Here is a 16,811-nt window from a genome sequence, read left to right on the forward strand (position 1 = left end):
CCGGGAGCCCGACGTGGGACTCGATCCCGGGTCTCCAGGATCGCGCCCTGGGCCAAAGGCAGGCGCCAAACCGCTGCGCCACCCAGGGATCCCTATATTTCTATTTTTAAAAATATTTTATTTATTTATTTATTAGATTGAGAGTACACACACAAGCAGGGGAGGCAGAGGGAAAAGCAGACTCCCCACTGAGCAAGGAGCCCAATGTGGGGTTTGTTCCTAGGACTTTGGGTCATGACCTGAGCTGAAGGCAGATGTTTAATCGACTGAGCCACCCTGGAGCCCCTATTTCCATTTATATTACTTTTAAGAGCAGGTTTAGAGGTACCTGGCTGGTTCAGTCAACAGAGCATGCAACTCTTGATCTTGAGATTGTAAGTTCAAGTCCCACATTGGGTGGAGAGATTACTTAGAAACACAATTTTAAAAAATGAAGCACGTTTGCATTTATTTTCTCACTTAATTTTCACAACTGCCACTGAGGTAGGGCGATCACACAGCCTGCAAGGGGTTGTAGGATTAAGGGATTTTAGGGCAGGATCTTTGCTTCTTCACCAGGAGAAATGTATGACCAGAGTGTATTGTGGTCTCAAAGGTCTTGAGAATTCTTGGTTTCTATGACTCACAAAAGGAGACATCTTCATCCTTCATTCAGAGACATTCCAAGTATGCAGATAATTCACAACAGGGCTGGGGGGAAAGCTGCTATCCATTTATTCATGTATTATTCATTCTTTCTTGATTACTCTTTGCCAGGCACTGTCACAAACAATAGGGACACAGCATGGAACAAGACAGATACTGTCCTTGTTCTCTTTTGGTACTTACATTCTAGAGAAGGAGACAGAAAATCAATAAGTAGACACAAACATAGACAAGTTGATTTGAAATAATTATAGTGTCATGAAGACCATAAATAAGGCTAACATGAGGGTCAGAGGGTGGGAGCATGGGATGGTCGGGGAAGGCTTCTCTGAGGAGGTGACTTATTTTGCAAAAACTTTCACTGAAGTATAACACACGTGCAAAAATGCGTGCACGTCATAAGTGTACAGGCTTAACAGATTTCTGCAGAGTGAACATGTGCAGTTAACGATCACTCAGGACAAGAACTAGAACACGGCCAACACCCTAGGAGCAGCCCCACTCCCCCAAGAGGTGACATTTGAGCTGGACCTGCATGCTGAATGGGCGGCTGTGCAAAGCTCTAGGCTCAGAGTGTTCCCAAAAAGGAGGAGAACAATTGAGAAGGCAGAAAGAACTTGGCGTGTTTGAGGGACAGAAAGAAGGCCAGTTTGTACCAGTTTGTTGATTTAGCACAGCAATGCTTGAGCTATGTGTTTGTAATATGACTCTCAGCTTGGAACTGGGAAAGAAGCAAGCCCTTGATTCCAACTGTTATTCAGGCCTCATCTCTTAGTAAGTTGGGCTCTTGGGATCCTAAAGTAACTTGGAGCAGGAAAATCTTCGGATATTTTATTGATCACACAGTGTCCACCACATGCAAAGAGGGCAGTTCTCCTAGTCCATGCCCAACTCAGACATAGAGATTCACACAAAGATTTTATAATCTCGGGATCCCTGGGTGGCGCAGCGGTTTGGCGCCTGCCTTTGGCCCAGGGCGCGATCCTGGAGACCCGGGATCGAATCCCGCGTCGGGCTCCCGGTGCATGGAGCCTGCTTCTCCCTCTGCCTGTGTCTCTGCCTCTCTCTCTCTCTGTGACTGTCAAAAATGGATAAAAATTGAAAAAAAAAGCTTTCTTTAAAAAAAAAAAAAAAGATTTTATAATCTCTCACATTACAATAATTCCCCTAGATTGGTTGTTTTTTTTTTTTTTTCAATTCCATCAACCTCCCTTTACCATGGTAACCCATTTAAGAAGAGTTCCTCCTATTATCTTGTCCAGGGCCCTGGTTTTGACATTTGATATTCCAGAATTTCATCATTACATTGTGCTTGAAAACCCCAAGTTATCTAAACACTTGAATATAGGTCTGGTTGATTCCTGAGAAGGGGAAGTGGGGAAGTGATAGAGGTAGCGAGAGGCACATAACTGGAAACAGTAGGAACGATGGAGTTGTTACACAAACTTCTGTTCCTTAGAGCTGTTATGCTCAGAGGAGGAGATATGTCAAATTGTTTTCTTACCACCCTAGTTTTAAAGATTTTATTTACTTATGAGAGAGAGAGAGAGAGAGAGAACAGGAGCAGTAGGGGCAGAGGGAGAGGAAGAGAGAATCTCAAGCCGATTCCACGATGAGTGGAGCCTGATGTGGGATGCCCAACCGACTGTGCCACCCAGGTGCTTGCACCCTAAATTTTTTTTCCTAATTTTTTTTTTTTAAGATTTTATTCATTTAGGGATGCCTGGATGGCTCAGTGGTTGAGCATCTACCTTTGGCTCAGGTTGTGATCCCGGGGTCCTAGGATTGAGTCCCACATCAGGCTCCCCGCAGGGAGCTGCTTCTTCCTCTGCCTATGTCTCTGCCTCTCACTGTGTGTCTCTCATGAATAAATAAATAAAATCTTAAAAAAAGATTTCATTCTTTTATTTGACAGAGAGCACAAGTTGGGGAAGTAACAGGTGAAGGGAGAGGGAGAAGCAGGCTCCCCGCTGATCACGACCCCGAGATCGTGACCAGAGCCAAAGGCAGATGCTTAACCAAGGAGCCACCCAGGTGCCCCCTAGTTAAGTTTTAATTCCGCTTTAACATTAGACTGTCCTGGAAGCACTGATATTTTCTTGAATGAACAACACTCATTCAGAACCTGACAGATGAGCCCTTTGGTGAGGCAGTCATGCCTTCACACTGGGAAACAAATTAACCTAATTTGGGCCCTGACTGCCTATGCAGAGGCTCCATCTGGGCCCCAGAAACTCTTTAGGGTATGTTTCCCATGAGCTCAGAGCATATCTGCTGCTGTCAATGTCCATGCTTGTGCCACCATGGAGAACTCTGCAGGGTATGACCATTCCTGCGGTGGACACGGCTGCTATAAGGGAGGCACGGCCAGGGGCACTGCTCTGTGCCAGCCTGTAGATGGCTGCAACTTTTCTCACAGTTCTTCACTGGCTGCTGCTCCTAGCCCTCAGATGCCAGAAGCGTATGGAGGCGGACTGTCTCCTCTACCTTTGCTACGCTCTGTTATAGGGTCCCCAAGCAGAGCTGCATGAGCTCCAAGGTGTTTCCATGTTTATTTACAACCTTTTGCTCAACAGAGAAGTCTGACATGATCCCACTGGGGGCTGAGTCAAGAGACAAATTAGAAGGACAGATACTAGGCTGAGCTCAGAATTTCCCCATCCTTAGGAGTTTCTTCCCCTTTGGGTATATTCCTTCCCAGGGGGCTCCTGAGCTTACCTTCATACAGATACCTGTCAACTACTTCCCATCTGCCAGGTGTGTGCAGGCATCCTGACTCTCTGGCCTCAACACGGCACGAGATCTTTCTCAGGGTGGCTCTGCAGCTTACTGATGGTTCACTGTACAGGCTCAGGAAGGTCTGAATCCTACAGCTTTGCACTGGGAGCTGGGAGCCCCCACTCCTTTTAAACAATGTGCAGTGCTTTTTTTTTTTTCTTTTTTCAATCAGCGAAAGCTTGATCCTTGTTTTAACAAGTCATGTCCCAACAAGAGAAGGCAGTGCTTATAGTCAAACCTCCTTAGCATGTGAATCTCCTGGGAAGTTGGATCATTTCTTTGGCTTAATCTTAGTGGGGAGGATGAGGGAAGGCAGTGGGCTTCTAAGTGATCTCTCAGACCAAACTGTCACCCCTGTGAGTTATCTGCTTCCACGGGGCCATTTGAGTAATCTTTCTAAAGTAGTGAGTCATACCGCTGCTTTCAAAACTCGTACTGCTTGCCCATCCCATAGAGGCTGATGCCTGTCCTGGTCCTTCTTGATCCAGCGACCACCTTACTTCTCCTACCTCTACTTTTCCCTACTTCCCTCTGCATGCCATACCTCCTAGTCACATCAGTCTCCTCCATACCTTTCCTTGCTGTTCCCTTGGTTTGGCCTACCTCTCTCACTCCCACCTGGCAAGCTATTCATCCTTGAGGCCCAGCTGTAAAGGCCTCCTCTAAGAATCTCTTCCCTCCTAGTATCTTAAATGGTCTCCTTACTATAGGGAAGGTGTCCCTGGCAGGACATGAAGGGCCTGGTTCAAGTGTTGAAGCAGAGTTGAAGTTCTATTTAGTGGTTGGTTGTTCTGAAGGCCTGCATGCCTCTCTGTAAGGCATGGATTTTCTCCCTGGTTGTCTTTGTGAAATGCGCTTTCTCTCCTTATTTGGCTTCTGGGACCCAGAGCCCGATCCATTAGTGCATAAGGGAGTTGCCTCTTCGTGCAAGCTCACCAGCCTCTTTAATCCTCCTTTGTAACTGGATTATGTCAGACTTTGCCGTGTGCCTGGAGGCTTCCTACGGGTCTCATTTCAAAATAACAGAGAAATGTCATACTAACCATCCCTCCCAACCCCCCACTGCAACGTATTTGTTTTTGAAACAGTTTAGTAGAATAATATTCAGGGAAGAAAGAGAAGCAAGAGGGGGAAAAGAGCCCAAAACATCCTCCCAAACTCTCAAGACAGCTAATTCACTACGTAAGCCTAAGGATGCTCAGCTTCTCTAGGAGGTCCACAGAACCAACAAGGAGTCACCGCGTGGAGGGGTGAGTGCCTGTGCTGCCTGGGCAGGTGAAACTCTATGGGCCTGCCAGTGGGGAAGACGTGTTGTCAACAGACCCTTTAATCAAAGCCCAAGCCACTGCTAATTGGCTAGGTATAAAAGCAACAAGAGGCAGATACTGAGGGTGGCAGTGGGATAGGGGTAGAGGGGTGGCGTATGGGTGAGGGGTGGGAGGATTAAAGTCTTCGAAAGTCGGAGCTGAGGCACTTGGAATGAGCCTGATTCTCTGGCTTGTGCGATTCATGTCATTCCTCTGCTCAAAAACCTGTCATGCTATCCTCTTATAGCCACTTCTCTGTCAGCCTCCTTCCCTGGCAACCAGTCATCTGTTTCCATCTCTATTGTTTTGTCATTTCAAGAGCGTTATATAAACAGAGCCATACCGTCTGCAACTGTTTTGAGGTAGGCTTTTTCACTGAGCATAATTCCTCTGTGTATCAATAGTTCATTCCCTTTTATTGCTGAGTAGTATCCCATGGTATTCATGTATCATCACTTGTGCAACCATTCCGTGAAAGGATAGTGCCGGGAATTCTCATGATGGAGCTATTCTGTGTCCTGACCATGGTGGTAGCCACATGAATAGACACACGTGATAAAATCGCATAGAATGAACCACATGGACACTCGAGTGCATGCACAAGTGCTGAAAGTTGAATAAGGTGGGTGGACTGTGTCAATGCTAATTTAAAAAAAAAAGATTTTATTTATTCATTCATGAGAGACACAGAGAGAGAGGAAGAGACACAGGCAGAGGGAGAAGCAGGCTCCCTGCAGGGAGCCCGATGTGGGACTTGATCCCAGGACTCCAGGATCACGCCCTGAGCTGAAGGCAGATGCTTTAACTGCTGAGCCACCCAGGTATCCCTCAATGCTAATTTCTTTTTTTTTTTTTAATTTATTCATGAGAGACACACAGAGAGAGAAAGGCACAGAGACACAGGGAGAGGGAGAAGCAGGCTCCATGCAGGGAGCCCACTGTGGGACTCAATCCTGAGTCTCCAGGATCACGCTATGGGCTGAAGTTGGCACTAAACCGCTGAGCCACCCGGGCTGCCCTCAATGCTAATTTCTTAATTTTGATTCTGAGCTATAAGTCTAGAAAATGTCAACATTGGGGAAACTGGATGAAGAATATATTGGATTTATCTGTATTATTTCTTACAACTGCATATGAATTTACAATTATCTTAAAAACAACAACAACAACAAACCAAAACAAAACACAATGGGTGGCCCTTATTTGCTTATGGAACAAAGGATAAACCCTTTGGTCTTGAACTCAAGGCTGACTTGGTCAACGTTTCCCATCATATCAATCACTTTTCCTTAAAGTAAACTTTTCTTCTAGTTGAAATGTAATGTTCAGACGGAAAAGGGGTTAAATCACAAAGGTACAGCTTAATGAATTTTCACATGAACTCACCCGTATAACTAACACTAGACCAAGAAGTAAAACATCTCCGGGACTCCAGAAGCCCCCTACTCCTCCTGTCTATTTACTATGCTCAAAAATATAATTGCTCTCTGGTGTCCATCCCATATATTGGTTTCTTGTTTTTAAACTTCGTATAAATGAATTCATGGATTCATTTTAATTAGCTTCTTTTGTTCACCATGTTGGTTAGATTTATTCATGTTGCAGGTAGTAGCGGTTCATTATCTCTGCTGTATAGTATTTATTCCAATGAGTGACAAAAACCACAATTATATGATTTCTGCATGGTACTGTTGGTGATTATTGGTTTGTTTACAGTTTGGGTTATTTCAAATAGGTCTGTCATGAATGCTCTTTAATACGCCTTTTGGCTCATGTCTGTGCTCATTTCACTTTGATTAAGACCTAGAAGTGGGGGATCCCTGGGTGGCGCAGCGGTTTGGCGCCTGCCTTTGGCCCAGGGCGGGATCCTGGAGACCGGGGATCGAATCCCACGTCGGGCTCCCAGTGCATGGAGCCTGCTTCTCTCCCTCTGCCTATGTCTCTGCCTCTCTCTCTCTCTCTGTGACTATCATAAATAAATAAAAATTAAAAAAAAAAAACAAAAAAACAAAGACCTAGAAGTGGAATTGCTGGGTCATAGGGTATACATATGTGTAGCTTTAGTCGGTACTGCCAAATACTTTTCCAAAGTGTTTGCACCAATTTAGTAGACCCTTTCCCAGGACCATAGGGGAGTTCTTGTTTTTCTACATCCTGGCCAATTTTTGGCATCATCAGTTTAATTAATTGCGGTCATTCTGGTGGGGTGTGTAGTGGAGCTCATTATTGAGGACTGGTTGCAAGAGGGTTTTTTTCTTTTCCCCACCAGGAGGAGAAGTACTATTGCTTGTTATTCAGTGTGAAGGTTACCATGGGGATAGAGGGGTTTCCCACTTCTTTTCCCAGAGGCACATAGCTATGTTTTTATCCCTTCTGCAAACAGAGAATCTTAGCCTCGGCCTCCTGAATGGAGAGTTGCTTACCCCTCCCCTAGTGGCTTAAGGTTTTGACTTCTTATGAGAAAAGGCTCTGGAAAATGGGTGGGGTTTCATGCCCGCAGGCCCAAGAAGGCTGTCTCAGCTGTCCTGCCTGCCTCAGTCGTTCTTCTGAGTATCTGGCAGAGATTGTGGAAAAGAGCTTAAGGATATGAACTCTTCGGTCTGGGGTTCCCATGGATTCTCAACTTCATGCCAACTCACACTTCACTTTTAAGAATTTGTTGTACTGCTACCTCTTTTCTTCTTACCCTCTTCCTCCAAAGAGGCTCTGACAAAGGTAGAAGAGTTCTTGTGTACTATCTGTGGAAGGGCTTCTCAGTCACAGGAATTCAGATCTTCTGATTTGCCTTGTAACCTTTATACTCTGATGGGCTCAAGGGAAGTTACGATTTTATAGATTGTCTAGTTTTCTCTCGTTGTGGTAGGAGGTGTATTCTCTTGTGGCTTTATACTTCTCACTGTGGTTTTTTTTTTTTTTTAAATTTTTTTTTAATTTTTTATTTATTTATGATAGTCACAGAGAGAGAGAGAGAGGCAGAGACACAGGCGGAGGGAGAAGCAGGCTCCATGCACCGGGAGCCTGATGTGGGATTCGATCCCGGTCTGCAGGATCGCGCCCTGGGCCAAAGGCAGGCGCCAAACCGCTGCGCCACCCAGGGATCCCGTCACTGTGGTTTTTAATTTGAATTTCTTTCATGACTAATGAGTTTGTACTTTTTTTTTTTTTTTTTTTGCAGAGCCAGCTAAAGCTTTTATTTGGGAAAAAATGCTTGAATTGTCTTTTAGTTTGGGGTAAAGACAAGAGAGGATACCCAGGGCAGTAGACTACCCCTGAGAGTAGAATGAGGACTGGGGCTAAGCCTCAGGTGGGCCTTCTGTTCCCAATAGCTCCCCTGCACATTCCCCCAAAGGCTCTATGGCAGCCATAGGAGAGGAGAGACTGGGAGGCAGTGACTGTTTACTTGGATGGGACATCAGATCATACAGACACGAGTTTCTCATTGTGGGTCTCAATCTTCTTCGCAACCATGGCCTTGGAGAAGCTGAGCAGCTGGAGCCAGAGCACCTGACAGAGCTGAAGCTGGACTGGAAGAAACTCAGGCTGTAGCTGAAGTCAGGGCTCATGAGACCCCGATAGATTGAGTTCAGTCCACCAGAGTAGCTGCTTGGGGTCCTGGTAGTCAGGCAGCTGCCATGCCATGTCCTGCTTGGCTTGCCACAGGGCACCCTCTAGCTCAGCCACCTTGGCATTGGAGTCCTTAATGGCCAGCTGCCTACACTGCTTAGCATCAGTGATGACAGCCTCCAGGGAAGCCTTTGAGGCCCCGAGAATCTGCAGTCTGGATTTGTGTGATGTTCTAGTTCATCTCAGAACTCTCCATCTGTGTGTGACAGAGGTTATCCCTGTGCTTCCCAGCCAGTATCTGCATTCCTCGTACTTGATCTGGTACACAATCTCAGCCTTGGCCTGGCTATGGTTGGGGATCTCCTTGGACTGGGCCTTGACCTTGGCAATGAGGCTGTCTGGTCCAGAGAGTGCTGTTGTCCATGAAGAGGTCCATGAAGGTGTTGGAGATCTATGGCCACAGCTCTCAGTTCTCTTCTTCATATGGGGGCCTTAGGGAGATGATCTTATCCATCAGCCCCTCCAGGTAGCTCTGCTTTATTCAGATAATCTTCATCCACAGCTGTTCTGACAAGGAAAGTTTCATTCTCCATCACTGCACACTCTTTGATTGCTCCCTTGTGCTTCTTCTTGAAGTCCATCACCAGCCCTTGCATTTGCCAAGCTCTGTGTCCAGCTTCAGTCTGGGCCACTGTGTCCAGCTGCTGCCTGAGGTTGTTGACATAGCTCTTGAACACATTGTCCATGTTGCTCTGAGCCATTTTCTGTTGCTGTAAGAGGCTCCACTGGGCTCCACCATCTGCTTCTGCTGCTCTAGGTTCTACACCTTGTTGATAAAGGACTTGTTCTTGAGGGTCTTGGTCTGTTCCTCGTCCTGGATGCACATGGCTTGGGCACTGGAGTCCATTACTAGCTTAAGGGGCTGAGCAGGCTCTGTTTCACTGAGACAGCTGTGATGTTCCCCACACCCTGTGCCCAGTGTAGGCCCTGAGCACACTCATACTGGTGCCCAGGTCACCCCAGAAGCTGCTGCTGCTGCCCACCAGGGAGAAGGCCGAGGAACTGATGTGGGTGCCGGACACACTTATGTATGAGTGGCTGCTGAAGGCCCAGGGACCAGTGGTGGGCACCTTGTAGGACTTCTGGGTCACCTGGATGGACTCAGTGGAGGTTGGAGTAGGCTGAACCCAATAGAAACTTGAAAATCGCTGAGAAGGTGCTTCTAGATGTGGGGCCTTGAGCACCTTTTAATGTAACAACCATATCTTTCATTTACCTGCTCCACTGCCTTTGTCTGAGATGCCTTTTCCTTTTGTTCTTTGTCTATTCCTTTAAGGGTCAGTTCAAGGGTCCCTTTGTCCATGCAGCTGTCTCTCACCACCTGTGTCCTCATCCACTGTCGCTACCAAGTCTTGCTCTCTCCTCCCTTCCATTTCCCCAGCATTTTGTACTCCTTGAATTAGGCAACTGGGAGTTGGGCAAAGATATTACAAGGCCCAGTCCTAGGAGATCACCAACCATAGTGTCCATCAGTTTTCCTTATGATCAGCTAGGAGAAGCAGAGCGAGTGGCTGAGAGGTAGTATAAATGTCCAGGGTGAGTTCTTCCTGGGACTTGGAGAGAGGAGTAGAGCACAGAGATGATTTCTTCCAGAGATCTTAAGGTTTCAGCTCATTTCCCCAAAGGCAGAGTTTATAGTCTGGGAATTTGTAGGAGGGTCATCTCATAAATGCCCTGAAGGCATACTCCTGGTTTTGGTTGTGTTTTGTTCTTTGCCAGGCACTTTTCCTGGTTAATTGAGCCCAAATTGCTGAAAACAAACTTTCTCGGGGTTGCCCTCATCCTGCTGGGTATCAGCTTTCCCCAAAACCAAAATTGCTGCTTAGTCTAGACCTGCACGTTTATCGTTCTATTTTAAGAGAAGCCCCAAATCCACACCAGAACAGCAGAGGTGGCTTCTCTACATAAAACTGCCTTTCCCTTTGGCATTTACTTGTCTCCCTCACAGCCATGAACCCTTTGTACATTGTCCATCCCTGGCTACCTCTGGGCAGACCTCAGCTGCTTTGTTACTGCCCAGGGCAGCAACAAAGCCAGAAATAGTCTTTTCACAGTGAGAGACGAGAATAATAGGATACATCTCAGTCACAGAAAAGGAGGCCCGAATCCTGAGGGTGGTCATGGAAGACCACCTGTTAATTAAGCCATGACCAGACGTGCCTGGCTGGGTATTCCTGTCTTTCTTTTCACCTGGCTCCAGAGACGGCATTTTCCCTTTGCATTTTGCTTCTCTGTCTGGATTTCCTGGGTGAGTTGATAAAGCACTTTAGTTTTCTGTGATTTTCTCCCACAGTGACCTCAAGGCAGTGGTGTGCTGGTAAACTTATAACAGCCAGCTTCCAGGAAGAGAAGCCTTGATTTGCAGCGTTTGTCCATTTCTGTAGTGTAAATACTTTCACCATAGCTGATTTTAAGCCACTAATGTGATCTCACTGAAAATGGAGTTGGGCAGAGATGTGCAAGAGCACACTATTGTATGGCATCTCCACCATGTGAGTGAAATAAGTGTAAATAACCTCAAGATCGTAGATCAGTGATTGGCAAATTATGGCCCGTAGACCACATCTGACCCTTGCATGGCCTGTTATTGTGCAGTCCATGAGCTAAGATTAGTTTTTATATTTTTTTAAAGCATGGTGAAACAAACAATATATGACAGACTGTGACCCTCAAAGCCTAAAATACTTAGTATTTGTCCCCTTACAGAAAAAGTTTGTTGACCCCTGGCATAGGTAACCATAAAATGTAGTAAAGTAACTAGGAAGTGGTGACTTTTGGGTATTTTTGCTGTTGGATTTTAGTAAAATTTATTATTATTATTATTATTATTATTTTTTTAAATTTTTATTTATTTATGATAGGCACACAGTGAGAGAGAGAGAGAGAGGCAGAGACACAGGCAGAGGGAGAAGCAGGCTCCATGCACCGGGATCCTGATGTGGGATTCAATCCCGGGTCTCCAGGATCGCGCCCTGGGCCAAAGGCAGGCGCTAAACCACTGCGCCACCAGGGATCCCTAAAATTTATTATTAATGTATATTATTTAATTTCTTATGACAGCTGCGTTTAACAACAAGTCACAAAGTTCCTCCAAATGTAATAGTTGGTTCTCATGATCCAGCGAGAGCTGACTTGAGCACACCACTGCCTCAAGGGTCATTGCTTCAGGGACCCAAGGATTCTTTAGTCCAATCTCTTCACATTATATGTGGGGAAACTGAGGCCCAAAGAGAATGACTTACTCCAGATCGCTTGGCAAGTTAGTGGCAGAGCCAAATTTTCTGCCCCTTAGTTCTATTGTATTTGGTCATTTGATGCTGACAAATACCTATGGTCCTTTTTTTTTTTTTTTTTTTTTATTGCTTTTGCCTCTTAACTCCCTGATTTCCTCTGAAGTCTGAGCAGGCACTTGGCCCCAGATGGTGTGCCCCAGCTCTGCACAGCCTGAGCCAGCAGGTGGAAGAGCCGTTCCGCTGACTTAACTGGGACCCTGTTCAGATTTACCGACTGACTTGTTTTCCTGCTTACTTTGAGGATGTTCCTTTTCCTCTCCTCTAGATTGTTGCCTCCACCCTGGGTGTTTGCTCAACTCCTTTACCAAGTCTTAGTTTCTTCCACCAGGATGGGTGTTTTTGTACTAGCTTCCTTGATCATCACCTTCCCTTTGGGGTTTGCACTGGGCACTCTTCTGCTGAGTCTTTGTTCTCAGCATCCTGAGGCCCCATTTATTGTGAAAGAACCTGATGTTTTCTGAGAGGTTGAGGCATGGGTCGGAAGGGAGCAGAGAAGTTTGGCCTGAGAAAGAGGAAAATGCTGGGTGGGTGGCTGGGGCTGCATCTCCTGTGAGTGGTTGAGTGAGGAGTAGTATCCAGGCAGGAGAGAGGAGAGAGAGTAAAGAAGCAAGGAACAGAGACAAGCTCTGGGTTCCATGGGTTCCATTGTCCCACAAGGCTAGGGCTAACCTCCTGTGCTTTGGGGGTACCACTGATATCCCTAGTAATCTTATACTCAACTCTCACATACTTTGAGCTAGTCTAAGTGGATTCCTGCTTCTTGTGACCACTAAAACACTGGAAGTCTCAGATCCTTATGGACTGGGAGTAGCTGAGGCCTTGAGAGCAGGCGACGCTGTGAATGAGTAGGCACTTTTCCATTGGGGAGTCCCCTGGCTGTCCAGAAGCTATGGCAAGTTCTGGTTGCTTTCTGCTGTCTTCTCTTCCTCTTTTACCAGAGAGGTTGAATGCCAAATGGTTGTCACAGCACAATTAATGCAGTCAAAGGCAGAGGAAATATAGATATTGGCCTGACTTTGATATATTCTAAGGTTCCAAAGAGAAAGTGATAAATTATAAAATATCTCCTGTAAATATAGAAGTAAAAAAAAATCTTAGTTTGAAGAAAGTTTTCATTTTATGTTTTACTGTTGTAAAGGAAAATTCAATTTATTTGAATCGGCAGATCAAACATAATTTGGGAAAGTACATACATCTAGCATTAGAAAATCAGCAGACATTTGGGGCGCCTGGGTGGCTCAGTCAGTTAAGCGTCCAACTCTTGATTTTGGCTCAGGTTGTGATCTCAGGGTCATGAGATTGAGCCCTGCATTGGGCTCTACACTCAGTGCAGAGCCTGCTTGAGGTTCTCTCTCTCTCTGTCTCCCTCTGCAACCCCCCTAGCCACATCCCCCCTCCACTCACAGGCATGTGTGGACTTTCTCTCTCTATTTCTCTCTCTCTCAAAAAAAAAAATAACACCAGGGATATTATAAACCCATTTATTGTTAAGATAGCAAATGGCACTGAAAAACACTTGCCAAGAAAAAAAATATTCTGTAAATAATATACTAATTTTGTCTGACTTTCCGTCTGTCCTTATTTACATAGATAAACTTTTGCACAGTTGTGTGCAAAATGATATACGTACACATTTTGCAGTTATGGAAAGTTTCCATTTTTCTATAATCTATGAAGTTTTCATTTCTAATGGTTGAGTGATCATGTGTCTAGTGGATGTGCAACAGTTTGCTTAATTATTCTTACATAATTAAATATTTAGATTGCTTCCAGTTTTTGGTGTCATTTGCAATAATTCAATGGAAAAATTTTAAAAATATTTTATTTATTTTAGAGAGAGTGAGCAAGCAGGGGGAGGAGCAGAGAGAGAGGGGGAATCTCAAGCAGACTTCATACTGAGCACAGAGCCCGACATGGGGCTCCATCCCAGGACCCTAAGATCATGACCTGAAATGAAATGAAGAGTTGGATGCTCAACCGACTGAGCCACTCAGGTGCCCCAGTGAACATTTTTAATATTTGATTTTAAAATCAAAATGCAAAATTCCTCAGCAAAAATCCCCTGGAGTGGAATTACTGGGTGACCGGGGAAGGCTGGCTCCAGAAAGAACACAGAATTTAGAGTCAGAGACCTAGGACGGATCTTTGATCAGTGTGATCTTGGGCAAATTACTTCATGACCTACAGTTTTCTCACCTGTAAACTTGATTTATGCTATTTAGTACCTCATAGAATTTTTTTTAAAGATTGTATTTATGCATAAGAGACACACAGAGAGAGGGGGAGACACAGGCAGAGAGACCAAGACACTGAAGCCACTCAGGTGCCCCTATATCTCATAGGATTTTGATGAGCATTGATGAGCTATCACAAGTATTAGCACACAGCATACTCAAATGAGTAGTTGGAAGAGGATAGACATTTTTATTCTTGATCCACATCACCAAATTCTTTTTTTCAGAAGATAAAATCGTCAGCGATATAAGTATAGGCGGGTTTGAGGGCCAACTTACCAGAATTAAATTTTATGATGTTAAAGTTCAATATAACAAGCAATATGATGTTAACAGATACTTTGGGATATCCTGAGGTATGCAAAAGAAATGCTTAAATACTAAAAAAGTAGAAAAAAAAATCACAACAGCAGGCAAAGCACAGCATGATCCGAAATGACTGAAATAAGAGGAAGGATCAAAGAGGCTGGGGTGCAGAGGGGGCTGTGGCAGAGGAAGAGGAAGTCCATACTTTTCTGCTGCATCTCTAACCTTTGTCAGGTCGGCTTGTGGGTGGGCCCCATTCCCTTCCTCGAGATGGGCAGTGCACAGTTCTCTCCCGGGGTCCTGGCAGATGCTCCCCAACGCAGCTCTTCCCGGCCCTCCACCCTTAGGGGAGCAGATGAAGCGCAGGGAGGGAACAGTGCCCACATTGTAAGCCCAGCCATCACACACAGCTCCCTGCTTCCCTCCCCAGCGTAGAGGCACCCCCCCCTCCCATGCTGCCAGAGCCTCCAGGCCACTGCTCTGCCCACACAGGCTCAGCCCTGCCCGACCCCAGGGGCAGACAATGCCTGCTTGTCCTCAGGCCCTGGTTTCCTTCTTGCAAGGGAGCCGACCTCCCTTTGCACAGTAGCCTTTGGTCCATCTGTGACCTAGGAAGGCGGGCTTCTCTCTCTAACGCTGTTGGAAGAAGGGGCAGCCACCTAAAGTGTCAAGGGATCTGGTGAAAGTGACTTGGGTCTATTCCTTCTTCTCATGAGGTTTGACGTGGTCTTGACCACAAAGTGAAGGAGAAGCGTCAGAACAACTATGGTGAGCCCCATGCGTCAGAACTGTCCTGGAAAAGTCCATGGTCTCTACAGCAGTGGTCCTTACTGAGCGCCCATTCTGTGGTGCAGAGTAAGGGCACCACCATGCAGAGATGTCTGCATCGGGCAGTTGATTTAAAATCCCATACAAAAACTTTCTAATAGGGGAGGAGGATCTCTTCTACTTTCTTGGTCCTTGATAGTCTATAAAGCTCATTCTCATCTATTTTCTATGAGAGAGGCAGGAATATAAACAGGGAAACTGAGGCCCAGGGACAGAGAGTAGTTAACAAGCTTGGGACTGGGACTTTGGAATCTAGGTCATCAGTGTCTTGGGAAAAATTGTGTTCCTTTTCCCCACACCACACTGAGCTTAGTAAAAAGCATGGAGAGGGCAGAAAATGAGCAACTCCAGGGATGCAGAAGAGAGTCCCAGGGGATAAGCCTGGTGGTGGTGGTGGTGGTGGTGGTGGTGGTGGGAATGGGAGTGGGAGGTGAGGGGTGGCGGGTGGGGGCTCTGCAAACAGTAGAGCTGCCCTGAGAGGAGCTTATGGAGCAGAAGCAACACAGGACTCAGACTTATTCTGAGTTAGCTTTTTGAAAGTTTTTAAAACTTAAAAAAAAAAAGATTTTATTTGTTTATTGATGAGAGATACACAGAGAGAGGCAGAGTCACAGGCAGAGGGAGAAGCAGGCTCCTCGCAGGGAGCCCGACGTGGGACTCGATCCCCAGACCAGGGATCACACCCTGAGCTGAAGGCAGATGCTCAACTGCTGAGCCACCCAGGGGTCCCTCTTCTGAGTTGGCTTTGAGCCAGAGCTCCTGCATGGTTTCCCCGCAATGGTCTCTCTCCCAAGGTTCTTTGGCTTCTACTGGGCCTGGGAGGACTGCTCTGAGCTGGGCATTTGTGAGCAGCCACGGGCTGAGGGCGGCTGCTCAGAACTGGATTCTAATTGCTGGTGGTCTCAGATCGCTTCGATTAGAGATGGATAGTCTATGGTTTTTCCTTCTAATGGACCCTCAATGTTTCTCCCTTCTCATCAGGGGCGATTGTTTCTTATTTTATTTTATTTTATTTATTTTATATTTTATTTTATATTTTATTTTATTTATTTTTAATTAAATTTGCCAACATATAGTGTAGTGCCCAGTGCTCATCTCATCATGTGAGAGGCGATTGTTTTAAAAGGAGACTCCCCTGCTCAGTAGGGGAGTTTTCTAGGGCTCCTCATTCCATCAGGAAAAGTACAATCAATCCCTGCGAGATGACATACAAGGTCTTTCTGGGCCTGTGTTGGACCCCAGCCCCGGGCCCTCCTCCCTACTGCTGTTCCTCTGACTCCCGCCCTCACCCTGTGCTCCCTTATACAGAACTTTATCAAGGTTCCTAAACGGACTATGCTATTTTATGCTTCCATGCTTTTCTCCATGCTGTGCCCTCTGCCTAAAATGCCTTTTTTTTTTTTCTAATCTTATTGTCCTGCAGAGTTTGTATGCATTCTTTAAGACCCAGTAGAGTGTCCACTAATCCCACTTCTGGTCTTTCGGCCACCACCGCCCCTATTACAGCACCGAGTACTCTGGTCATGTGTCTCTCTACCTCTCTAGACTGAGAGCTCTTGGAGGACAAGGATCAGGCCTCATTCGTTTCAGTGTCCTTGGCACCAAGCTGGGGTCAGAAGGCTCGTTGAGTGATTGGCCAAGGGGTTTTCTCTGGACTTCTGGCATAAATTGCCTCCTACTGGGCTCCAGTCCATTGCCACGCAGTAGCCAGTGTGTTCTTTTAAAACCATAAATGGTGCCCTAGTGCTCATCTGCTTAAAATTCTTCAGTAGGCTCCTGTTGCATTCTGGGAGGAA

General features: G+C 45.9%; 1 pseudogene; it reads right to left on the minus strand.

Moving 5' to 3' along the window:
* Positions 1-8,126: 8,126 nt before the first annotated feature.
* Positions 8,127-9,657, minus strand: LOC121495169 (annotated as a pseudogene).
* Positions 9,658-16,811: the final 7,154 nt, after the last annotated feature.

This window comes from Vulpes lagopus, chromosome 7 (assembly GCF_018345385.1).
Source record: "Vulpes lagopus strain Blue_001 chromosome 7, ASM1834538v1, whole genome shotgun sequence".
NCBI classification, from domain to species: Eukaryota; Metazoa; Chordata; class Mammalia; order Carnivora; family Canidae; genus Vulpes; species Vulpes lagopus.